The 18,589-nt window shown below is 38.4% G+C and overlaps 1 long non-coding RNA gene across 5 annotated transcripts in view; it reads left to right on the top strand.

Annotated features, from left to right (window-relative positions):
- LOC118655663 overlaps positions 1-18,589 on the top strand; it is a 116,263-nt gene that overhangs the window by 57,447 nt on the left and 40,227 nt on the right. For all 5 annotated transcript variants that reach the window (XR_004967337.1, XR_004967334.1, XR_004967333.1 and 2 more), the window contains one exon: positions 11,258-11,354. This is a non-coding gene — a long non-coding RNA (uncharacterized LOC118655663). The remainder of the gene's footprint in view (positions 1-11,257; positions 11,355-18,589) is intronic.

Below are 18,589 nucleotides of genomic sequence, written 5' to 3'. Positions count from 1 at the left end.
GGCCGATTGGGGAGTAGGAGCACCGCTCCCTGTCATGCACAGAATAGGGCGGATTGGGAGGTTGTGATGCCAACCTCAGTCACGCTCAGGGTAGAGCCAATTGGGGGTTGGGGCACCGCCCCCTGTCACACTCAAGGCAGGGTCGATGGGGATGTTGCGGTGCCACCCCCTGTCACGCACAGAGCAGGGCCAATCAGGGGGTTGGGGCGCTGCCCCCTGTCACTCACAGAGCAGGGCCCATCAGGGGCGTTGGGGCTCTGTACCCTGTCACGCACAGAGCAGGGTCGATCAGGGGGTTGGGGAGCTCCCCCCTGTCACTCACAGAGTAGGGCTGTTAGGGGAGTTGGGGCACCGCCCCCTGTCACACACAGAGCAGGGCGTATCAGGGGGTTGGGGCACCGTACCCTGTCACACTCAGAGCAGGGCCGATGGGGAGGTTATGGCTCTACCCCGTCACACACAGAGCAGGGCCCGTGGGGGGCAGTTGGGGCGCCGCCCTCTATCACTCACAGAGCAGGGCCAATCAGGGGGTTGGGGAGCCATCACTGTCACACTCAGGGCAGGGCCAATGGGGAGGTTATGGCTCTACCCCGTCACACACAGAGCAGGGCCTGTGGGGGGGGGGGTTGGGGTGTCACACCCTGTCACACACAGAGCAGGGCCGATCAGGGGGTTGGGGCGCCGCACCCTCTCACACACAGGGCCGCAGGGCGATCAGGGGGTTGGGGAGCTCCCCCCATCAGGCACAGAGCAGGGCTGATCAGGGGGTTGGGGTTCCTTCCCCTGTCACGAACAGAGCAGAGCGTATAGGGAGGTTGTGGCCCCGCCCCCTGTCACAGAGCCGCGGGGTGATCAGGGGGTTTGGGCGCTGCCCCCTGTCACGCTGATCCCGGTGCTGGGCTTTTACTATATAGGATAGAGGCCTGGTGCATGGGTGGGGGCCGGCTGGTTTGCCCTGAAGGGTGTCCTGGATCAGGGTGGGGGTCCCAACTGGGGTGCCTGGCCAGTCTGGGTGAGGGGCTGAGGGCTGTTTTCAGGCTGGCAGGTGACTGAAGCTCCCAACCGCTCCTCTTTATCTTTTTTTTTTATTCTGGGCCAGCTTTAGCTCTGAGGCTTGGCTCCAGCTCTGAGGCCTCTGCTGCTGAAAGCAGGTATCTGGTTTGTTTGGGTTCTATAATCGAAACACTGTTTCAACTCCCGCTCTGAGATCCCGGCTAGCTGAAAGCAGATTTCTGGGGCTTTGTTTAGCTTCTACATTTGTAACAATGTTTCAAACTGGAAGCTCAGAGGCCGGCAGTGGCAGTCGGGGAACGTTGGCTTCCTCCGTCACTGAAGCAAGCAAGCCTCATGTTTGCTTCAAGCTGCCTGGCTGCCGGCCACCATCTTGGCTGGCAGTTAATTTGCATATCGCCCTGATTAGCCAATGGGAACGGTAGCGGAGGTACGGCTAATTACCATGTCTCCCTTTTATTAGATAGGATCATTGGTCGGCAAAGTGTGGCCCCTTGAGTGTGGCTCTTCCACAAAATACCATGTGCGGGCACGCATGTACAGTGCGATTGAAACTTCGTGGCCACAACTCAAGGGGCCAAAGACCCGCATATAGCTCGCGAGCCGCAGTTTGCCGACCACTGATATAGATCATCCTGAATATCCAACTGAAGACTAGATAAAGAGAAATCTTATACCCAAAGATTAACAGAAGATACCACATTGAGACTGGTAGGAACGGCAGAGAAACAAAAGTGTCTGGTCCCACTCCCACTGGTGGCCACTGAGTGCTGGAAAGAAATCTCAGCTGTGGGGGGTTCCCCCTTAGAAGTGAAGGGGTCTCAACTCCAAGCCAGGCTGCCCAGCCAAGAGCGCCAGAGCTGGGAAGAAGTACCCACATAACATCTGGCTGTGAAAAGCAGCAGTGTTTCTGTCCATCAGGGGTATATGGAGGCTGCTAGAGATACAGGTGCCTTCTTAAAGGGCCAACATAAAATTTTGTTTGTAGCCACTCACCCTGGGCTCCGGTGGAGGGAGGGTGAAGCAGAATGTCACGTGAAGAGAGTCTGGGGTTTGTGGCTCTGGAGAGAGAGCTGAAGGGGCAGCTCCAAGATCCCTGTGCTGAGTTATTTCACCGAACCACAGATGCCATCTGTTTTGGGTAGAGCACTCCCTCTGTGCTTCATCAGCCTGGGGAAAAGCAATAGGCCCACCATCTGAACTTCCTCTCACCCCACCGTGCAAAGCTTACACCCTGCGGAGGAGTCAGCTGTCTGGGCCCGGGTGTGGAAGTTGGGGCAGATTTAGGGTGCGTCAGTGACTGAGTTGTGTGGCTCTGTGGTGGGGGGCCATTCCCCCAACTTTTCCGTGAACCTGACTGGCACCTCCCCCTTATGGGATCTGCTAGCTCTATCCTTTGGGCTCCAGTGGCACCACTCATCAATTCCTAGTGGCTCTGATCTGCTGATGTCCGGTCAAAATCCTGAACAGACTGAGTTGTGTGGCTCTGGGGTTGGGGCCATAACCCCCATGTCTCCCAAAGCCTGACCGTCGCTTCTCCCTCATCGGAGAGCCACTAGTCCCATCCTCCTGACTCCTGACAGCCCCACCCTGCTGAGCTCCATCTCCTCACAGAATCTGGGGCAGACCAAGTTGTCTGGCTCTAGGACAGGGGCCATATTTTCTTCACCCAGCCAACCAGAGCAGAACCCTCCCTTCACACGGCAAATCTTGGTCTGTTTGGGCCTGATAAACTCTGCTGGCCTCACCCCAACAACTCTCGGAGAACCCGCCCCAACACAAAGGTGTGCGAGCACCCAGTGTGTGGAAGCTACCTGAGGATATTTGCTGAGTGGCTTCAGACCCAGCATTGGCACCAAGTTTGGAACCTGTATTAATCTGGTGAACACTACTCACTCCTGCCTGGTGACTCACTGAGAATCTACCGCATACAACTCAGGTACCACCAGAGGCTGTTTCAGTGACTGAGCCTATCAGGCATTGGCAGGCAAAGGCAGGTGGAGGTGGAGCTTGCCAGACCTTGGGAATTTAGCTGACCTGTCCCCCATGCTGGTAAAAATTGACTTTGGTAGGCAGCTTGTTCATTCTCATGTGTATTCAGGCCCAGCAGAGGCAGTCACAAACTATGGCTCGCTTGTAGCTCCAAACAAGTTGCCCAGCACCAGTCACAGGTGATGTTGGCCTTCACCAGAGTCCTTCCAAAGTGGCCCTGAACCAACATACCAATTGGCCAACTTTAGACTACATCAGAGCAGGATCCAATAAGCATTACAAGGGACATATCCAAAGGGAGATCTTGGCAGGCGTGAGACCCTGATGAGGTAAATTCAGCTTTGTGTTGTCAACACCTGCACTGCATGTCATGGTGAGGGGCTTGAGCCTCAGAAACAGCCTGCCTGGGGGGTGTTCCCATGCATGAATGGGCCAGTAGCAATCAAGACTCATTTGCAACAAAGGATCCACATAAGCCAGACAAGGGACATTCCTGGCGCACCCAGCTCAGGTGGTCAAGAAGCTCTACCAGCAGACCCACAGGACACCTACTACCCAAGAAATGTTAAGTGGCTTTCTCAAAGAAGAAAAAAAGAAGACAGAGGAATATTAAAAAAATAAAATGGCAATAAATACATATCTATCAATAATCACTTTTTTTAAATCCTCACCTGAGGATATTTTTCCATTGATTTTTAGAGAGGAAGAGAGAGGGAAAGACAGAGAGAAATATCCATGTGAGAGAAACACATCGATTGGTTGCCTCCTGCATGAGCCCCGACCAGGACCCAGGCTGGGGAGGAGCCTGCAACTGAAGTACATGCCCTTGACTGGAATCGAACTCGGGACCCTTCAGTCCACAGGCCGAAGAAGCTCTATCCACAGAGCCAAACCAGCTAGGGCTATCAATAATCACTTTAAATGTAAATGGCTTAACTGCCCCAGTCAAAAGTCATAGGGTAGCTAAATAGATAAAAAAACATGACCCATATATATGATGTCTACAAGAGACCTACCTCAGAGCAAAAGATACACAAAGACTAAAATAAGGGGATAGAAAAAGGTATTTTATGCAAGTGGAGAGAAAAAAAATGGGGTATAATACTCATATCTGACAAAATAGACTTTAAAACAAAGGTTCTAGTAAGGCACAGAGAAAGACACTACATAATGACTAAGGGAGCAATCCAATGAGGATATAACCCTTGTAAATATTTATGCACCCAACATAGGAAAAACTAAATATATAAAGCAAACCTTGATGAACATAAATTGAGAAATTAAGAGCAATAGAGTTATAGTAGGGGATTTTAGCACCCAATTGACAGCAATGGATGGATCTTCCTGACAGAAAATCAATAAGGAAACAGCAGCCTTAAATGACACACTAGATCAGGTGGATTTAATTGATATCTTCAGAGCATTTTACCCCAAAGCAGCAGAATACACATGCTTTTCAAGTGCACATGGGATGTTTTCTAGGATAGACCACATGTTAGGAAATCATATCAAACATTTTCTCTGATCATAATAGTATGAAAATAGAATCAATCAAGAAAAAAACTGAAAAATTCTCAGATGTGGAGGCTAAATACCATGTTTACTAAACAATGAATGAATTAATAATTATATCAATGAAAAAATCAAAAGATATGTTGAGACAAATGAAAATGAGAACACAACAACCCAAAATCTGTGAGACACTGTGAAAGCTGTCTTAAGAGGGAAATTCATGGCATTACAAGCCTACCTCAAGAAATAATAAAAACCTCACATATAAAATTTAACTCTACACTTAAAGGAACTAGGAAAAAGAAAAAACAAACAAAGCACAAAGTGAATAGAAGAAAGGAAATAATAAAGATTAGAGCAAAAATAAAAGAGAGTCTAAAAAAACCCAAAAAAACCAACAACACAAAAGATCAATGAAACCAAGAGCTGGTTCTTTGAAAAGATAAACAAGATTGACAAACTTTTAACCAGACTCAAGAAAAAAAGAGAGGACCCAAATAAATAAAATCAGAAATAAAAGAGGAGAAGTGACAACTGACACCAAAGAAATACAAATGATTGTAAGAAAATATTATGACCAACTATATGCCAACAAATTGGACAATCTGGATGAATGGATACATTTCTAGAAACATACAATCCTCCAAAACTGTAGACGCTACACATGTAGCAGGAATAAGAGATTGATCTGAGTATTGACACCAGAATATATTGGAAATCATGTGCTGATATAATTTTTATCATTTGCCCCTCTTTTATAAGAGTAGAATGCTTAGGCATAAAACTGACCCATAATTAACAGTCAAATACTTGATAAGTGGAAATACACACACATATATGTTTATATGTATATATGTATGTATGTATGTATTTCTTTTATAATTCTTCCCAGTGCCTTGCTTGGTGTCGTGTACTTGTATATAGTATACATGCAAATTGTTTCCTGAAAAACTGATGTTGTTACATCAATGTGGGCTTAATTTTTGTCTCAATGAAACCAAAAGCCTCAAATTTTGATGGCTGACAAGGTGCAAAGAAATTGTTGCTAATTCAGGCTTTTGGCATGCTCTGGTCAAGATGATGACTGTTAGACCTGTTTTCCATGTGGAATAATTGACCAGTGTTACGTTTGATAAAGTGTCACCCAAGGATAGTAAGTCAATAATGTGGATTTATTATTTAATAATCTATTTCAAATCTTCTTTGAATCTATTTAAAGTTTAACAATACAATTTTAAATCTTAAATGGTTGTTAGAAATCATCAATTTAAAATACTCTTCTTGTATGGATGAGGACACTGGGATTCAGAGAAATCATCATATAGGAGGACTAGAATTCAGTTCTTCTGGTCCCAGGGCCATATTCTTTGCCTAGTCATTATTGCAGTATTTTCTTTCTCTAAAACTATTTTATTTTCCAAAATTGCCTCCCACTTCCATTAGGAAGCAGTGAATTAAGTCTGAGGTTTAGGTGCAATTCTGCCTCGGTAGATCAGGTTGGACTACATTAGCGATGAAAATTAGCCTTGTGTGTGCTGTGAGCTTAAAATAAGTCAAGCTAATGGAAATCATCCAATGTACCTAAAAGCAATTTAGCATTCCTTTCTGTTTTTGCTTTGGTTTTTAAAAGATTCTGCATATGTGGGGAGTTCTGAGTGGATCTAAAACAGGCAGGTGCTTATATTTTCTGAAGCCCCATTTTAAATATCAAACATAGCTGATAAAATGCAATTGGTCTCGTTTTTCATGAGATGTGAGGTAGGGGACATACACACATTTTTATTTATGTAGATAGATGTTGATGTGTATACACACATATATGAGATATATATATATATATACATACACACATATTAGAGGCCCAGTGCATGAAATTCATGCACTCAAGGGATCCCTCAGTCTGGGAGCCTTCTCACAGTCTGGGAGCCCATGGGGAGTGGGCCTAAGCTGTCAGTCGGACATCCTTAGTGCTGCTGTGGAGGCAGGAGAGGCTCCTGCCACCGCCACTGCACTCGCCAGCCATGAGCCCAGCTTCCGGCTGAGCAGTGCTCCCCCTGTGCAAACGCACTGACCACGAGGGGGAAGCTCCTGCATTGAGCATCTGCCCCCTGGTGGTCAGTGCACATCAAAGCAACCAGTTGTTCCGTGTTCAGTTGATTTGCATATTAGCCTTTTATTATATAGTATATATAATGTAATAATTTATATACATAATGAATCAACCTGACTCTAATCCTATGGGATAGAACAGAAATAAAAGGTTGAGGAGATATCTGAGTCATGCAGCTTCACTTAGCTAAATTGAATTGGGTGGGCCAATTATTATCAGTACAGGAATTAACAATCTGTATGAGGTTTAGGTCTCAGTCCCCTCCTCCCTCTTACCCTCAATCCAAATTAGACCTTCACCTTTGAATTAGACTAGCTTTAATTTGCTTACAATGGGAGTGGAAACTTTGGGGCAATAATGAAACAGCATTACATTTCAGAATTAAATGCATAGGAAATTTTAATACAGCAATTGATTAGAACCTGACAGGCCTGGTGATTATTATAGAATGCTCATTCGCTTGCATAACTCTTCTTTGGTAGGAGATGAACGTGAAAGTGGTTCAGTTAATTATTTTTTCTTTTACTTATTTCTGACCTCATTTTCCCCAGGCCCTTTTTGCATTCTGCACTCCAGATATATGGGCCTTCTTACTGCAGGGTGTTCCCTTTTTTGGGGATACTTCCCCCCAAAAGTTACATGGTTTACATTCAGTTTCTTAGGTGTCTACTCAAGAGTCACTTCCTCAGAGAAGCCTTTGTTGACAAACTCTCTAAAGCAGCACCCCAACACTCTAATCCATTCCCCAGGCTTTGTGTTTTCATGGCATTTGCAAAAATAAGTTTTAATGTATTGGTTTGTTCATTGGCTTTTGTCTGTCTTTTCGGTAAGTTCGATGAGAATGGGGAATTTGTTTTGTTCTATGCTTGTCTCCAGGACCCATGTTCGATGCCTGTCCTTAGCCAGTCCTCAAAAAGACATTTTTAATCAGAAGAATGATTTCCTGCATTTCTACTATCCATTTTACCTTCACAGAGCCCCTGCCACCTGCTGGACATGTGCCTTTGAAGGAGTGCTGGTTAGAGGCTGAGATAACCGTTCTTTTCCCCAACTTCTTTTTCTTTCAAAGAAGTTAAATCTGAAGAATTTTGTAACTTTGGATTCAGTTTTTTACTATCAAATTAAAGCTAAAAATGCTGCCAGGAAGGAGGGAAAGCCAGATTGGAGGGGGAGGAGGCGAGAGGTAGAAGAAGGGGAAGCAGAGAGTTGGGGGAGGAGATGGCTGAAAGATCCAGAAAACCTGAGGAGAGGCAACAAAAACCAATTAAAGTTAATGAACTACAGCTAAGCTTTTTATTTTAGTTGTTTTTTTACCCCCTCACAGTATACCAGCCTCAACTTGGAACTATTTTTCTTGGAGAGACACTTTCAAAAAGTAGATTATTTCCTCCCTACCCCCACGTTCGGGGTGGGGAGGAATGACACTTTCATCGACAAAAACGTGAGGGTGTATTTTGTGCAGCTAGCTAGTGGATTTGTCACTTGGCCTTCGGCTTTGGTTTTACCACCCACTGAATTCTGGCAAAATCCCAGAATATCACAAGTTTTGTTATCCTCTATCTTCACATAAACCGAGAGAAAGTCAGCCCTACTGAGTAGTTATCTGGAGACAGGAGGCGGAGGTCCAATTGTAGTATCTAATATTAGAAATGGAGACGCCTCCAATGGTTTTTGGCAGACTGAGCCTAGAAAGAGTGCTCTGGCTCTCCCACTCACACGTCTTAAATAGTTTACATATCTGCGTGATTAATCTGGCTGGAAACGTGATTGCAGTTAATGTATTAGGTAGAAAAGTTTAGAGGAAGATTTTTATCTTTATTCCCATTTTCTAGAATAACGCATTCTATCAAGCCAGTTATGCTTAAATGATGAGTGCTAATAATAATGAACCACTCTCATATTTATTGAGTATTCTTGATAACACACAACTGCCCCAAATTTGAATGTGAATGAAATATATTTCACTAACATTTTCTATTCATTCAAAAATTTGGCCGAATATCACATTCAAGTTTTGATTCTATTCTAAAATGCCAAAAGTAGTATAAACTGATCTAAATTACTTTAAAAGACATTTAAAATCTGAACTCATGACACTCAGGTTTTTCATTTGAAGTGTGCTCTTAAATACTCTGCTTTTCAATGATTCCTTTCTCAACCTATTGCCTTCACCACAGTCTTAAAATCAGAATTTTTGTCTGTTTTTTATCTTTACTCCCATTTAATTCCATTCATACCTTTTTTGGATTCCTAAATAATATATATTTGTCTTCTTTCACAGAATTTAAGGGTCAGAGAGGTAAGAGTGGCCTTACTAAATATTTGGCTGGATGCTAACTCGTCTCTCTTTAACCCCAATTCCTCCTTCTCTATGCTTGAAAAATCCTGGGGTGCTTGCTATTGCTGGAGGCAACCTATCCTTTGTTGGGAAAACTTAAGGATTATAAAGATAATCCTTATATTGACTACAAAACATATGTATATTGAAACTTCTACTCGTTGATCTTGCCTCATTTGGAGATTGATTCATTTATTCACACACTCACTTATCCATGCACTCAATAAATATTTACTTGTTAAGATTCCACTATGTATAGGGGCTATACTAGCTCAGTAGCCTACAGCACCACAAAATCACTCTATTCATATACACACTATATTTCTCTTTTACAGTTGGAAAGACAAACTGCATTTGTAAATATAAATATTCTAACTTCTATTTTGTTAACAGTGTGTTTTTAAACTCTATTCTGTTTCTGGTCATTCTCTTCCTGAAAAGACTTTGTATGTGAATATGTCTTTTAAAATGTGCACACAAATATGAGGGTGATTTTTCACAATTTTCTCTAGTCAAAAAAATCCCACAAAAAACAAAAACAAGCAAACAGTGAAAGCGTTACCTTCCACATTTGAACACTTACTTTCTCTTAGTATTTCTTTTTTAGTGATATATTTCAGTGCTGGTCATTATGCACTCATAGTATCTGAAAACTTTAGATTTTGAAATCAAGATGAAGTACAATTTAACCAGGAATTCTCTATCTTGTGCTGGTGCATGTGCATTTGTGTGTGTGTGTGTGTGTGTGTGTGTGTGTGTGTGTGAGAGAGAGAGAGAGAGAGAGAGAGAAACTGAAATTTCCTTTTTAAATTTTTACATATGAAAGTTTATCTTGCCAAAGAATTATTTCCCTTACCTTTAAAAATGTTTGCAAATAATTAAACAAGATGTACACTGTATTTATCAATTTAAAAAAAGGATTTGATAGATACTTCACCAAAAAGGGGAATGAAAATGTCTAATAAACATATTCAGCCTTCACTTGTTATAAACATGTAAATTGAAACCTCAATAAAATATATTTTAATCCATCAAATTGCCTAATTTTAGTTGGCTTGCTTTCAAATTTTAATCCAATAGTCATCGTAAGGAAGCTTTATGCATTAATTTATTACATGTTCGGTATAAGTAGTTAAAATCTTTGTAGAAGTCAGCTAGAAAATACAAAGGAAGAGTTGAATATTAATAACATATTCTTGATCATATTATAAGGAGATAAGATATTTGATTAATTTATACATAAAACTGTTCAGTGTTTTTATGGTAACAAAATTTGAAATTAGATGTCCAAGAATGGAGAAATGGTTAAAGTAATCATAATACAATTACTAAAATATTGCACACTTGCTACCATTTAAGAAATATTTAATGAGTTCAAGGACCCTTCAATATAATTTTAAAGAAAATAAAATTTTCAATTACATATAGACTGTAACTTTCATAAATTCAAGAGTTTCTATTTTAATTGTAGCTGACTGTCCCCAATACCTAGAACAGTGCCAGACACTAGAAAGCATGCTATACATGTTTGCTAAATGAAATAATGAGTTAATATGTGGTATGTTGCCACTTAAAGACACACATACACACAAATACACAAAATTAAAAGGAAAACCACCAAAATACTAGCAATGTCATCTCTGTTTATTATTGGTCATTACAGCACTTCTTTTTTCAGTAGCTTTCCAATTTTCTGTATTTTATAATCAGACAGTACTTATTGAACCAATAGCTTTGTTGTCTTCAACAAATAATTCCAATTTGTGAAAATGTTCTTTATTTCTGCTTCTGTAGTTCTATTCTGAAGCCATGTCCAATATATTTAGCATATTTGCCTTTTAAGCGTATACTTTCTGAGCAGGATGGATTTCTTTACAGTACAAGATCATGCTCTCCAATTAAGCACACTTTTTGTTCCTTTTTATCACATTTATTGGGGGTGATACTGATTAACAAAATAAGCACACTTTGAAATAATGGTGGATATGATTTTAAACCCACTTCCGATCAACTGTATCAGATTGTGGGATCAGCCCATTCCCCTTCTATTCTGTTCACAATGATTTTTTTGTAAAATGTTGCCGATGGCTTCTTGGTAGCACAGTACAACATAGATTCATCCTGACCTGCATGTGTATTGACCTCAGAAAAAGAACCGAGGTTATATTGGTTGTTTTAACTCTAGTGATTCTTGCAGTAATTGTCTCTTTCTTATTCACATAACCCCGATATTTGAAAATCAGTACCAGAGTCTTGTCCATATAATGTCAAACTTAACGTTCTCTTTTTCTAAGGTCTACATTTTTTTAAGATGAATAAAACATCTGCTTGTCTCCTGGGTAGCACCTGGGCATGTCTCCCTGATAAGATGGTCTCTCAAATTCACCAAGGGTAAGTTGACTTTTACATCTGCTATTGTTGGCTAAATTGCTCTTACCATAAAACTTAAAGGATGCTTTTCAGTGTGCCATGAAATTTTTCTTTTAGATTTAGATGTTTAAATACATTTTACATGGCAAGATGCTTTCTTACTATGCCTTTGCATTTTTCATTTTTTGAAATCAATACCTGTTTTACATGTCCTGGTAAAAGACCATTCTCCTAGACCACTGATGGCAAACCTATGACATGCGTGTCAGAGGTGACACGTGAACTTATTTTTTTGGTTGATTTTTCTTTGTTAAATGGTATTTAAATATATAAAATAAATAAAAATATAAGTCTTTGTTTTACTATGGTTGCAAATATCAAACAATTTCTATATGTGACACGGCACCAGAGTTAAGTTAGGGTTTTTCAAAATGCTGACACGCCGGAGCTCAAAAGGTTTGCCATCACTGCCCTAGACAGCAAGGATTAAGGTACTCTTGTGCCTTGCTTCCCTGTGGAAACTGACAATAACATCATTATCTCCTGATATTATTCTTTAACCTCCCAGATGAATTTTTATACCATCTTCTAAGTTTCCACCAAATTGGAGAAATATGTTTCCTTTTAACTTTCTACTTTAAAGTAATTTTAAAATTTCAGTTGTACAATTAATTAACATTTATCTAGATTCCTTGAGTGTCATCCTCTCCCACCCTGTTCTTCAAGTGTTTGAGAATAAGTACAGTTAGGATACCCTTTACATCTAAATGCTTCTGTGTGTGTTTCTTTAAAAATTTTTTTTAAAAAGAAAGAATGTTTTCTTATACAAATGGAGTACATTTATATAAATCAGGAGCTTGGCATTGATACTGATGGGGTTCAGGGCATATTACCCCATGATATGGCCCTGTGGAATATTACCTTAAGCTGTAGGAGTTTGAGAAAAATGTAGAAGCAGGCAGTTCACTTTGACCCACCACCCCATTTTCCCTTGAAAAGAAAATATGAATGAAACATACTTCATTTTCTATTCTTCCTGTACCAAGAGGAAGGAAAAACATTCTTATCACCAGAGTCAGGGAATTTGGGGTCCATAAATCTCTACAAACAAATATAAACAAAAAACTAACCCTTATCTTCCTACCATGGGCTACCCCTAACCCTAAACCCTCAGTTTTGACAATTCTTCACACATTTGTTGTTTCTTTGTCTAAAAGATAGGAAAGCTTCCTGCCTCCTCACTTCATTTCTTCAGTTCTTTGTGCTCTTGAGAAGGCTCCCACGTGTATGTAAAGATTAAATAAAATGTGTATGCTTTTCTCCTCTCAATCTGTCTTTGTCAGTTTACTTTTCAGACCCAGCATGAGGATGGAGGAAAACATTTCTTTTTCTATAATACAATACAATATTATTACATTAAAATGTATAAGTAAAGAATATACTCAAACGTTACCAGCTATTCTAATAGCCAAATACATTTTTATAGCCAAATACATTTTTTTTCTGGTCTGGGATCATATGCTGCATTTAGTTGCCATATCTCTTTAGTCTCCTATGTTCTGGAACAGTTTCCAATATTCTTTGTCTTTCATGACTTTGACATTTTTGAAGAGCACAGACTAATTATTTTGTAGCATGTCTCTCAGTTTTGATTTGTCTGCTATTTCTTCATGATTGGATTCAGGTGATGAATTTTTAGTGGGAATACCACAGTCATGCTGTTGTGTTCTTCTCAGGAGATACATGCTATCCACCTGTCCCATTACTGATTAATTAACTTTGATCATTTTGTTAAGATGGTGTCTGCCAGGTTTCTCCCATAAACTTACCATTTCCCTCTTCATAATTAATAAGTATCTTGTGGAAACATACTTTGAGACTTTAAATATCCTGTCTCATCAAATAGTCACCCTCTAGGTTAATATCTATTGATGACTTGTGCCTGAATCAAATATTACAATACTTATTTCCATATATGAATTTCTAATTTTATAATTTTTCTACATTTGTTGGCTATAATTCTTTCCCTGCAATGATGTTTTTTCTTCTTCTCAATTTTAATCAATTAATTATTTATTTATATTAGAATGGCCTCATCGATTCTCATAATCATTCAATTCAATTACTTAGAAGCTGTTATCATTATTTATTTTGATGCACAACTTGTCCCATGTTGGCCAGTGGGAGCCCTTTCAAACTGATTTGATTATTTTGACATGCCCTCATTTTAAGTATTATATGGGGGCAATTTTTTTCTTTCTGGATTCAAAGACAGCCCAAGAACAGTTTGTATTTTTTCAGCCCCAACCCTGGCATTAGCCAATTTTCCATTTTCCAAGAATCTATTTCCCTTAATTATAGAATGATGTTTAGGAACCAAGGTATGAAGGCTAGGTGAGGCCATTGCTACTTGAGGATAATTTCTTTTAGGTTGCTTTAGAAGACACACACACATACTATATCTATATCTATATCTATATCTATATCTATATCTATATCTATAATCTATATCATCTATATATCTACTAGTATATCTATATCTATATGTAGATATATATGTATAGCTATATGTATATCTATTTAATATATAGCTATTTCATTATATACCTATCCAGTCTATATCAATACCTACAGTTGAAATTCAGCACCAGAATTTCTTCATATTCGTGGTTGTCACTCTAATCTGACTATGGGAAATCTGGCTATCTCTCTATATTTTGATGTGTCAGAGAAAGCCTGCTTTTGTACTTAAAACTCCTGACAAGGGTTTTCAATTACAACTTAAATCATTGAAAACGGGCAGAATAAAGAAGTAGCAGACAATTGTAGACCATTATAGAGAATACTGAATTCCCTGCATTTTTCCCCCAGTTTCTTTTAATATATTGCCCCCTCCCCTCATAGCCATAGTCTTCATTCATGGAATTTTTAAACATACACATACTTTGATTATCTTAAAGATTATCTTCAGATGGTGGCCTTACTTTACCATGAAGGTCTTTGCCTACCGAATAGCTTGGAGTCATGGCATTGAGTATGTTGTGAAGTTAGCAGTGATGTACCACCTGCAGGCCAGTGGGAGCACTAGCCCAGGCGCAAGTAAAAAGGGGACCTGTCAGTAAAGAGTTTAAAAACAAAAATGAAACCAAATGAAGTCAGTCTGATTTACATTGTAACCATGCCTCAGCAAATTGAAACTTATTTAGTGAGAAAACAAGTTTCCTTGCTGGGGTGGAATGCTTCTATCTTGTCCCATTGGTGTATCACTGAGGTGAGTAAAAAAAATTATTTGAATCATTTGATTAACCCATGATCATACTGTGTGGAAGTATAGCTAGATTGTGTCGTCACTATGTTCTTCTATGTGCTTTCAAATGTATTTTTCATATTTACAGTATTCAAATTTCCAAGTGAAGAATTTGTGTGTTTCTTTGTCAGATTGATCAGATTTAAGGCAGTACATAAGCTGCTATAATTATTATTTCTCAAATGTGAATGATGAACAGACCCTTTTTAAAAGAAAAAGACATTCTCATAACTCACTCAAGGACATGCATCCTTGCACCTTAGTTTGAGAAGGAATGACTTAAGAAATATGTTCAGTTTTTGAATAGTTTATTTATTCAGTTATGAGTGATCTCTTCAAGGAAGTTTCCTTATAACTGATAAAGCATTTTAAGTTTACCATCAAAATGACAAATAATATACAAAACATACTTATGGACCTCCTAATTTTCCAGAACACATTTTCAAACCCCAGCTTGAGAAGTCCTGGGCTAGATTTTGAAGTCGTCCTCCTATGTCATTCAAAGAATCATCTCACACATGTTTTCTAGAGAAGCTATTGGACCTGAGACCATCTGCAAGAGCCTGAAACATGTTTACCCCAGCATTTTGTTTTAATCTTTCTGGAGATATCAAACATTCTCACAGACTCAGTAACGTATTAGTTTTACTCAACAGACACCATTTATGCTTATGTCTTGAGTAGTGTCAGTCTTAGTAGATGTTAACTTTGTTAACATCCTTAAATTATCCTTTCAGAATTATGAAGAGTCCATAAAAAGAGATTGGGTAGTAATAGAAATCATTTTAGAATATGTAACTATTAATATTAAAGTTTTGAAAGAGAGACACTCAGTTGATGGTAAGAAGACGGTCCAAGTTATGTCTTCACTTTCCCTCTAGAAAAGCACTATGTGAAGAATATCTGGAGGATAGGAAACAAACATTTCAGGTAGAAGACTTCTTATTTCCTATACTATAAAATTGAGAATATTTAAAAAATGATTGAATTTCCACAAATTTAAGCTTTTTCTTTATGTTTTTAATGAAAATAGAATTCTCCAAGGCCACCTGGGACCTTTAATTGTTTTTCTTTTTTTCAACAAGAGTAAACATGAATGCTTGTTGTATTTATTAGTAAAAATTTATCAACTAGGCATATGCTGGTTTTAGAATTTATTTAATTTTATGTGGGTCAGAGATAGAGCTTAATTGAATCTATTTTAAATAGATGCATATAGTATAAACTCTTTGTACATTTTTAACATATTTTAAAAATTTTAAAGAGTTTACAGCATTGTTTGGTTGCCAATGGTGTTGTTAAACCATCCCTACTAATTCTGATAAACTATTTATTTACTTAGTAGCAGCATACATGTTCTGCTGTCTGAAGATCTGGGTTCTAATCTAATTCACTTATTAACTAGCTTTGTGAAGTGAGGAATTTACTTAACCTGTATCAAACTCAATTTAATCTTGGAAAATAAAAACTATGAGTCCCCCCCAAACCATCTCACAATTATATTGAGAGATCAAATGAGATTAATGCATTTGAAAGTGCTTTGTAATTTTCAAATCACTATACAAATTTAAATATTGTGTTTATTATTGAATATGCAAAATAGTTTTTGGATCCATTTATATTTGAATTTGCTACATCCTAAAAATGATGATCTAGAATAGTGTTTCTCAAACCTGAGTGTGCATTAGACTCAATGGGATAGCTTGTAGAGCAGTCTCAGATTCCAGAGATCTGGGTAGAGCCTGAGAATTTGCATTTCCATCAGGTTCCTGGAGATGTTGCAATTGCTGGTCTAGGAACCACACTTGAAGTCTCACTAATCTAGAATTCAAGGCTGTTTTTCCCCATATATAACAAATACCTAGTAAATAATACTATGTAAAATATTTGAAATATATTACATTTACTCCCTTAAGTACTTTCCTTATGCTTTTCTTTTCAAGTTTTATCTCCATTTCTAGTAAAATAATAGCCCATTGAATCAGCCTCAAGTGTTAATAATGTGTGATAATCTGCAGCATATTTTATGCTATAGCTTCTTTATTCTGATCATGAGACCATTTTCAGTTGAGTAGATTTCATCCCTGAGTGTTCATCTCAATAATTATGGATATCTGAACAGAGTAATAAGTCAATAAGTATGTACTTTACTTCCTTTGTGTGTATATAAATTTTTAAATTCAAAAGAAAAATCATAAACATTCAGTCTTTTCCTAAATTTCAAATATTCTCCAAATGAGGTGATTTAAATCATAGTAGAGAAGAAAGGAAGAACATTGCTACTCATATATACTTTTCTATTCATGTTCAAGGAACACATGTGTTCTAAGTTAAGCTATTTTCAGAATATCTTGCCTTTTAACACCTTGGGGAGGCCATTTACACTTTAATAAATCTCTGGAAAATTTATGGTAAATGTCTCTGAAAATAAACCTACCCCTGGAATAGAAATTATTAATAAAGGAACATTTTGATGACAAAGGAAAAATATATATACCCGAGGCTATGCAAGGTAAAATAGGAGCATGTAGAAATGATCTACTTAGAGTATGTAAGTTTCATTGACCTTAAAATTAATTTAAATGAATTGAATGTCTTTTCCATAAAATGATCCTAAATGTACTAAGAGCAAAATGACTTGGATAGTCACTTTTATTTAAGTTTTCTATTTTAAGACCAAATTTTCAGATCAAGGCTCTAAGGAAGTTGGCTAAATTGGATGATTTCTTTTTTGTATGTATTGTTTTACCAGGGACAGATTCCTTCTTAAATTAGACTAGTTCTTTTCATACAGTGTCTTCAGGAAGTATAGTTGGACCAAATGGCAAGAAATATCAGCCAGAGGGTTTATGCATGCTGAAATGTATGGCTAAAAGAAAAATACATTTTGGCTATTTTTATGACTCTGCAGGAAAATCTCTCTTCCGGTTCTCTACCCTTAGCATGAATCCTCCAAGGGAACTGAAAAAAAGTAATGATGGAAATATTACCAGTGTTCAAAGAGTATGTGGTTGTCTCTTGAAGCTTATATCAAGATTGTCTGGCCCTTCCAGAGTGCATGACCACTTCACAGAGACATTATGTAAAACACCTGGTACATAAAAAGCACATCTTCAAAGATTGGAGGAATGTGAAATGATTTTTACCTCTTTTCAGGAATTATATTTCTTAGACAAGGGGCCTATATTACTGTAATTTGGCCCATACCGAGACCCAACTTTGTTATTGAGAAATCTCAGACTGTGAAGATTAGAATCTTGTAATTCACCTTCGTTAAACTATTTTTGAAATGATGTCAATTAAGTACTGTAACTATACTCCTTCAATCTAGGGAACAGTCACCATATTGTAGCAATAACTTACAATTTTGAATTGCAAATGATAAAATTCATTCCTTAAAGATTATTCTGTCTCCCCTCCAATTTATGAAATAGAAACTTAGTTATTATAGCTGTGAACACATAATATCCCTAGATTTCTCTTGCTGATAAAACTACCCCTTATTCCATGGCATTCAACTTAGTGAAGATCTGCAGGTGAAAGTCAAGAAATATATTGAAACCCAGGCGAAGGAGTTATATTTAGAATGCCAAGCAGAATTACACAAAAGGTACAAACCGAAGAATCCCTGCAGAGTTACAGAGGAGGAGAATCTGGCCTGTCGCTCAGGTTAGAAGGCAAAAAATGAAACAGAAAAACAAATATCATCTGTTGTGTGATAATGAAGAAAAAAGTTGTGTAAAGGCAGCTGAAGACTGTTTTTATTGTTCTCACTTAGACATTGGGTCCAAGATTCCCAATCTGTTCTTGAATGTTTTTCAAAATCAGGTAATTACTAGGACTTGTGACCTTTTGTTAACAAAATGGCAAAGTCTACAATGTCAATGTCTCCTGGTGGATTCTTGTTTGAATAAAATATCTTGACTCAAAGTTGAGTTTTACTTAATTT

Source organism: Myotis myotis, unplaced genomic scaffold, assembly GCF_014108235.1.
Source record: "Myotis myotis isolate mMyoMyo1 unplaced genomic scaffold, mMyoMyo1.p scaffold_m19_p_5, whole genome shotgun sequence".
NCBI classification, from domain to species: domain Eukaryota; kingdom Metazoa; phylum Chordata; class Mammalia; order Chiroptera; family Vespertilionidae; genus Myotis; species Myotis myotis.
This window is presented reverse-complemented; position numbering and strand designations above follow the sequence as displayed.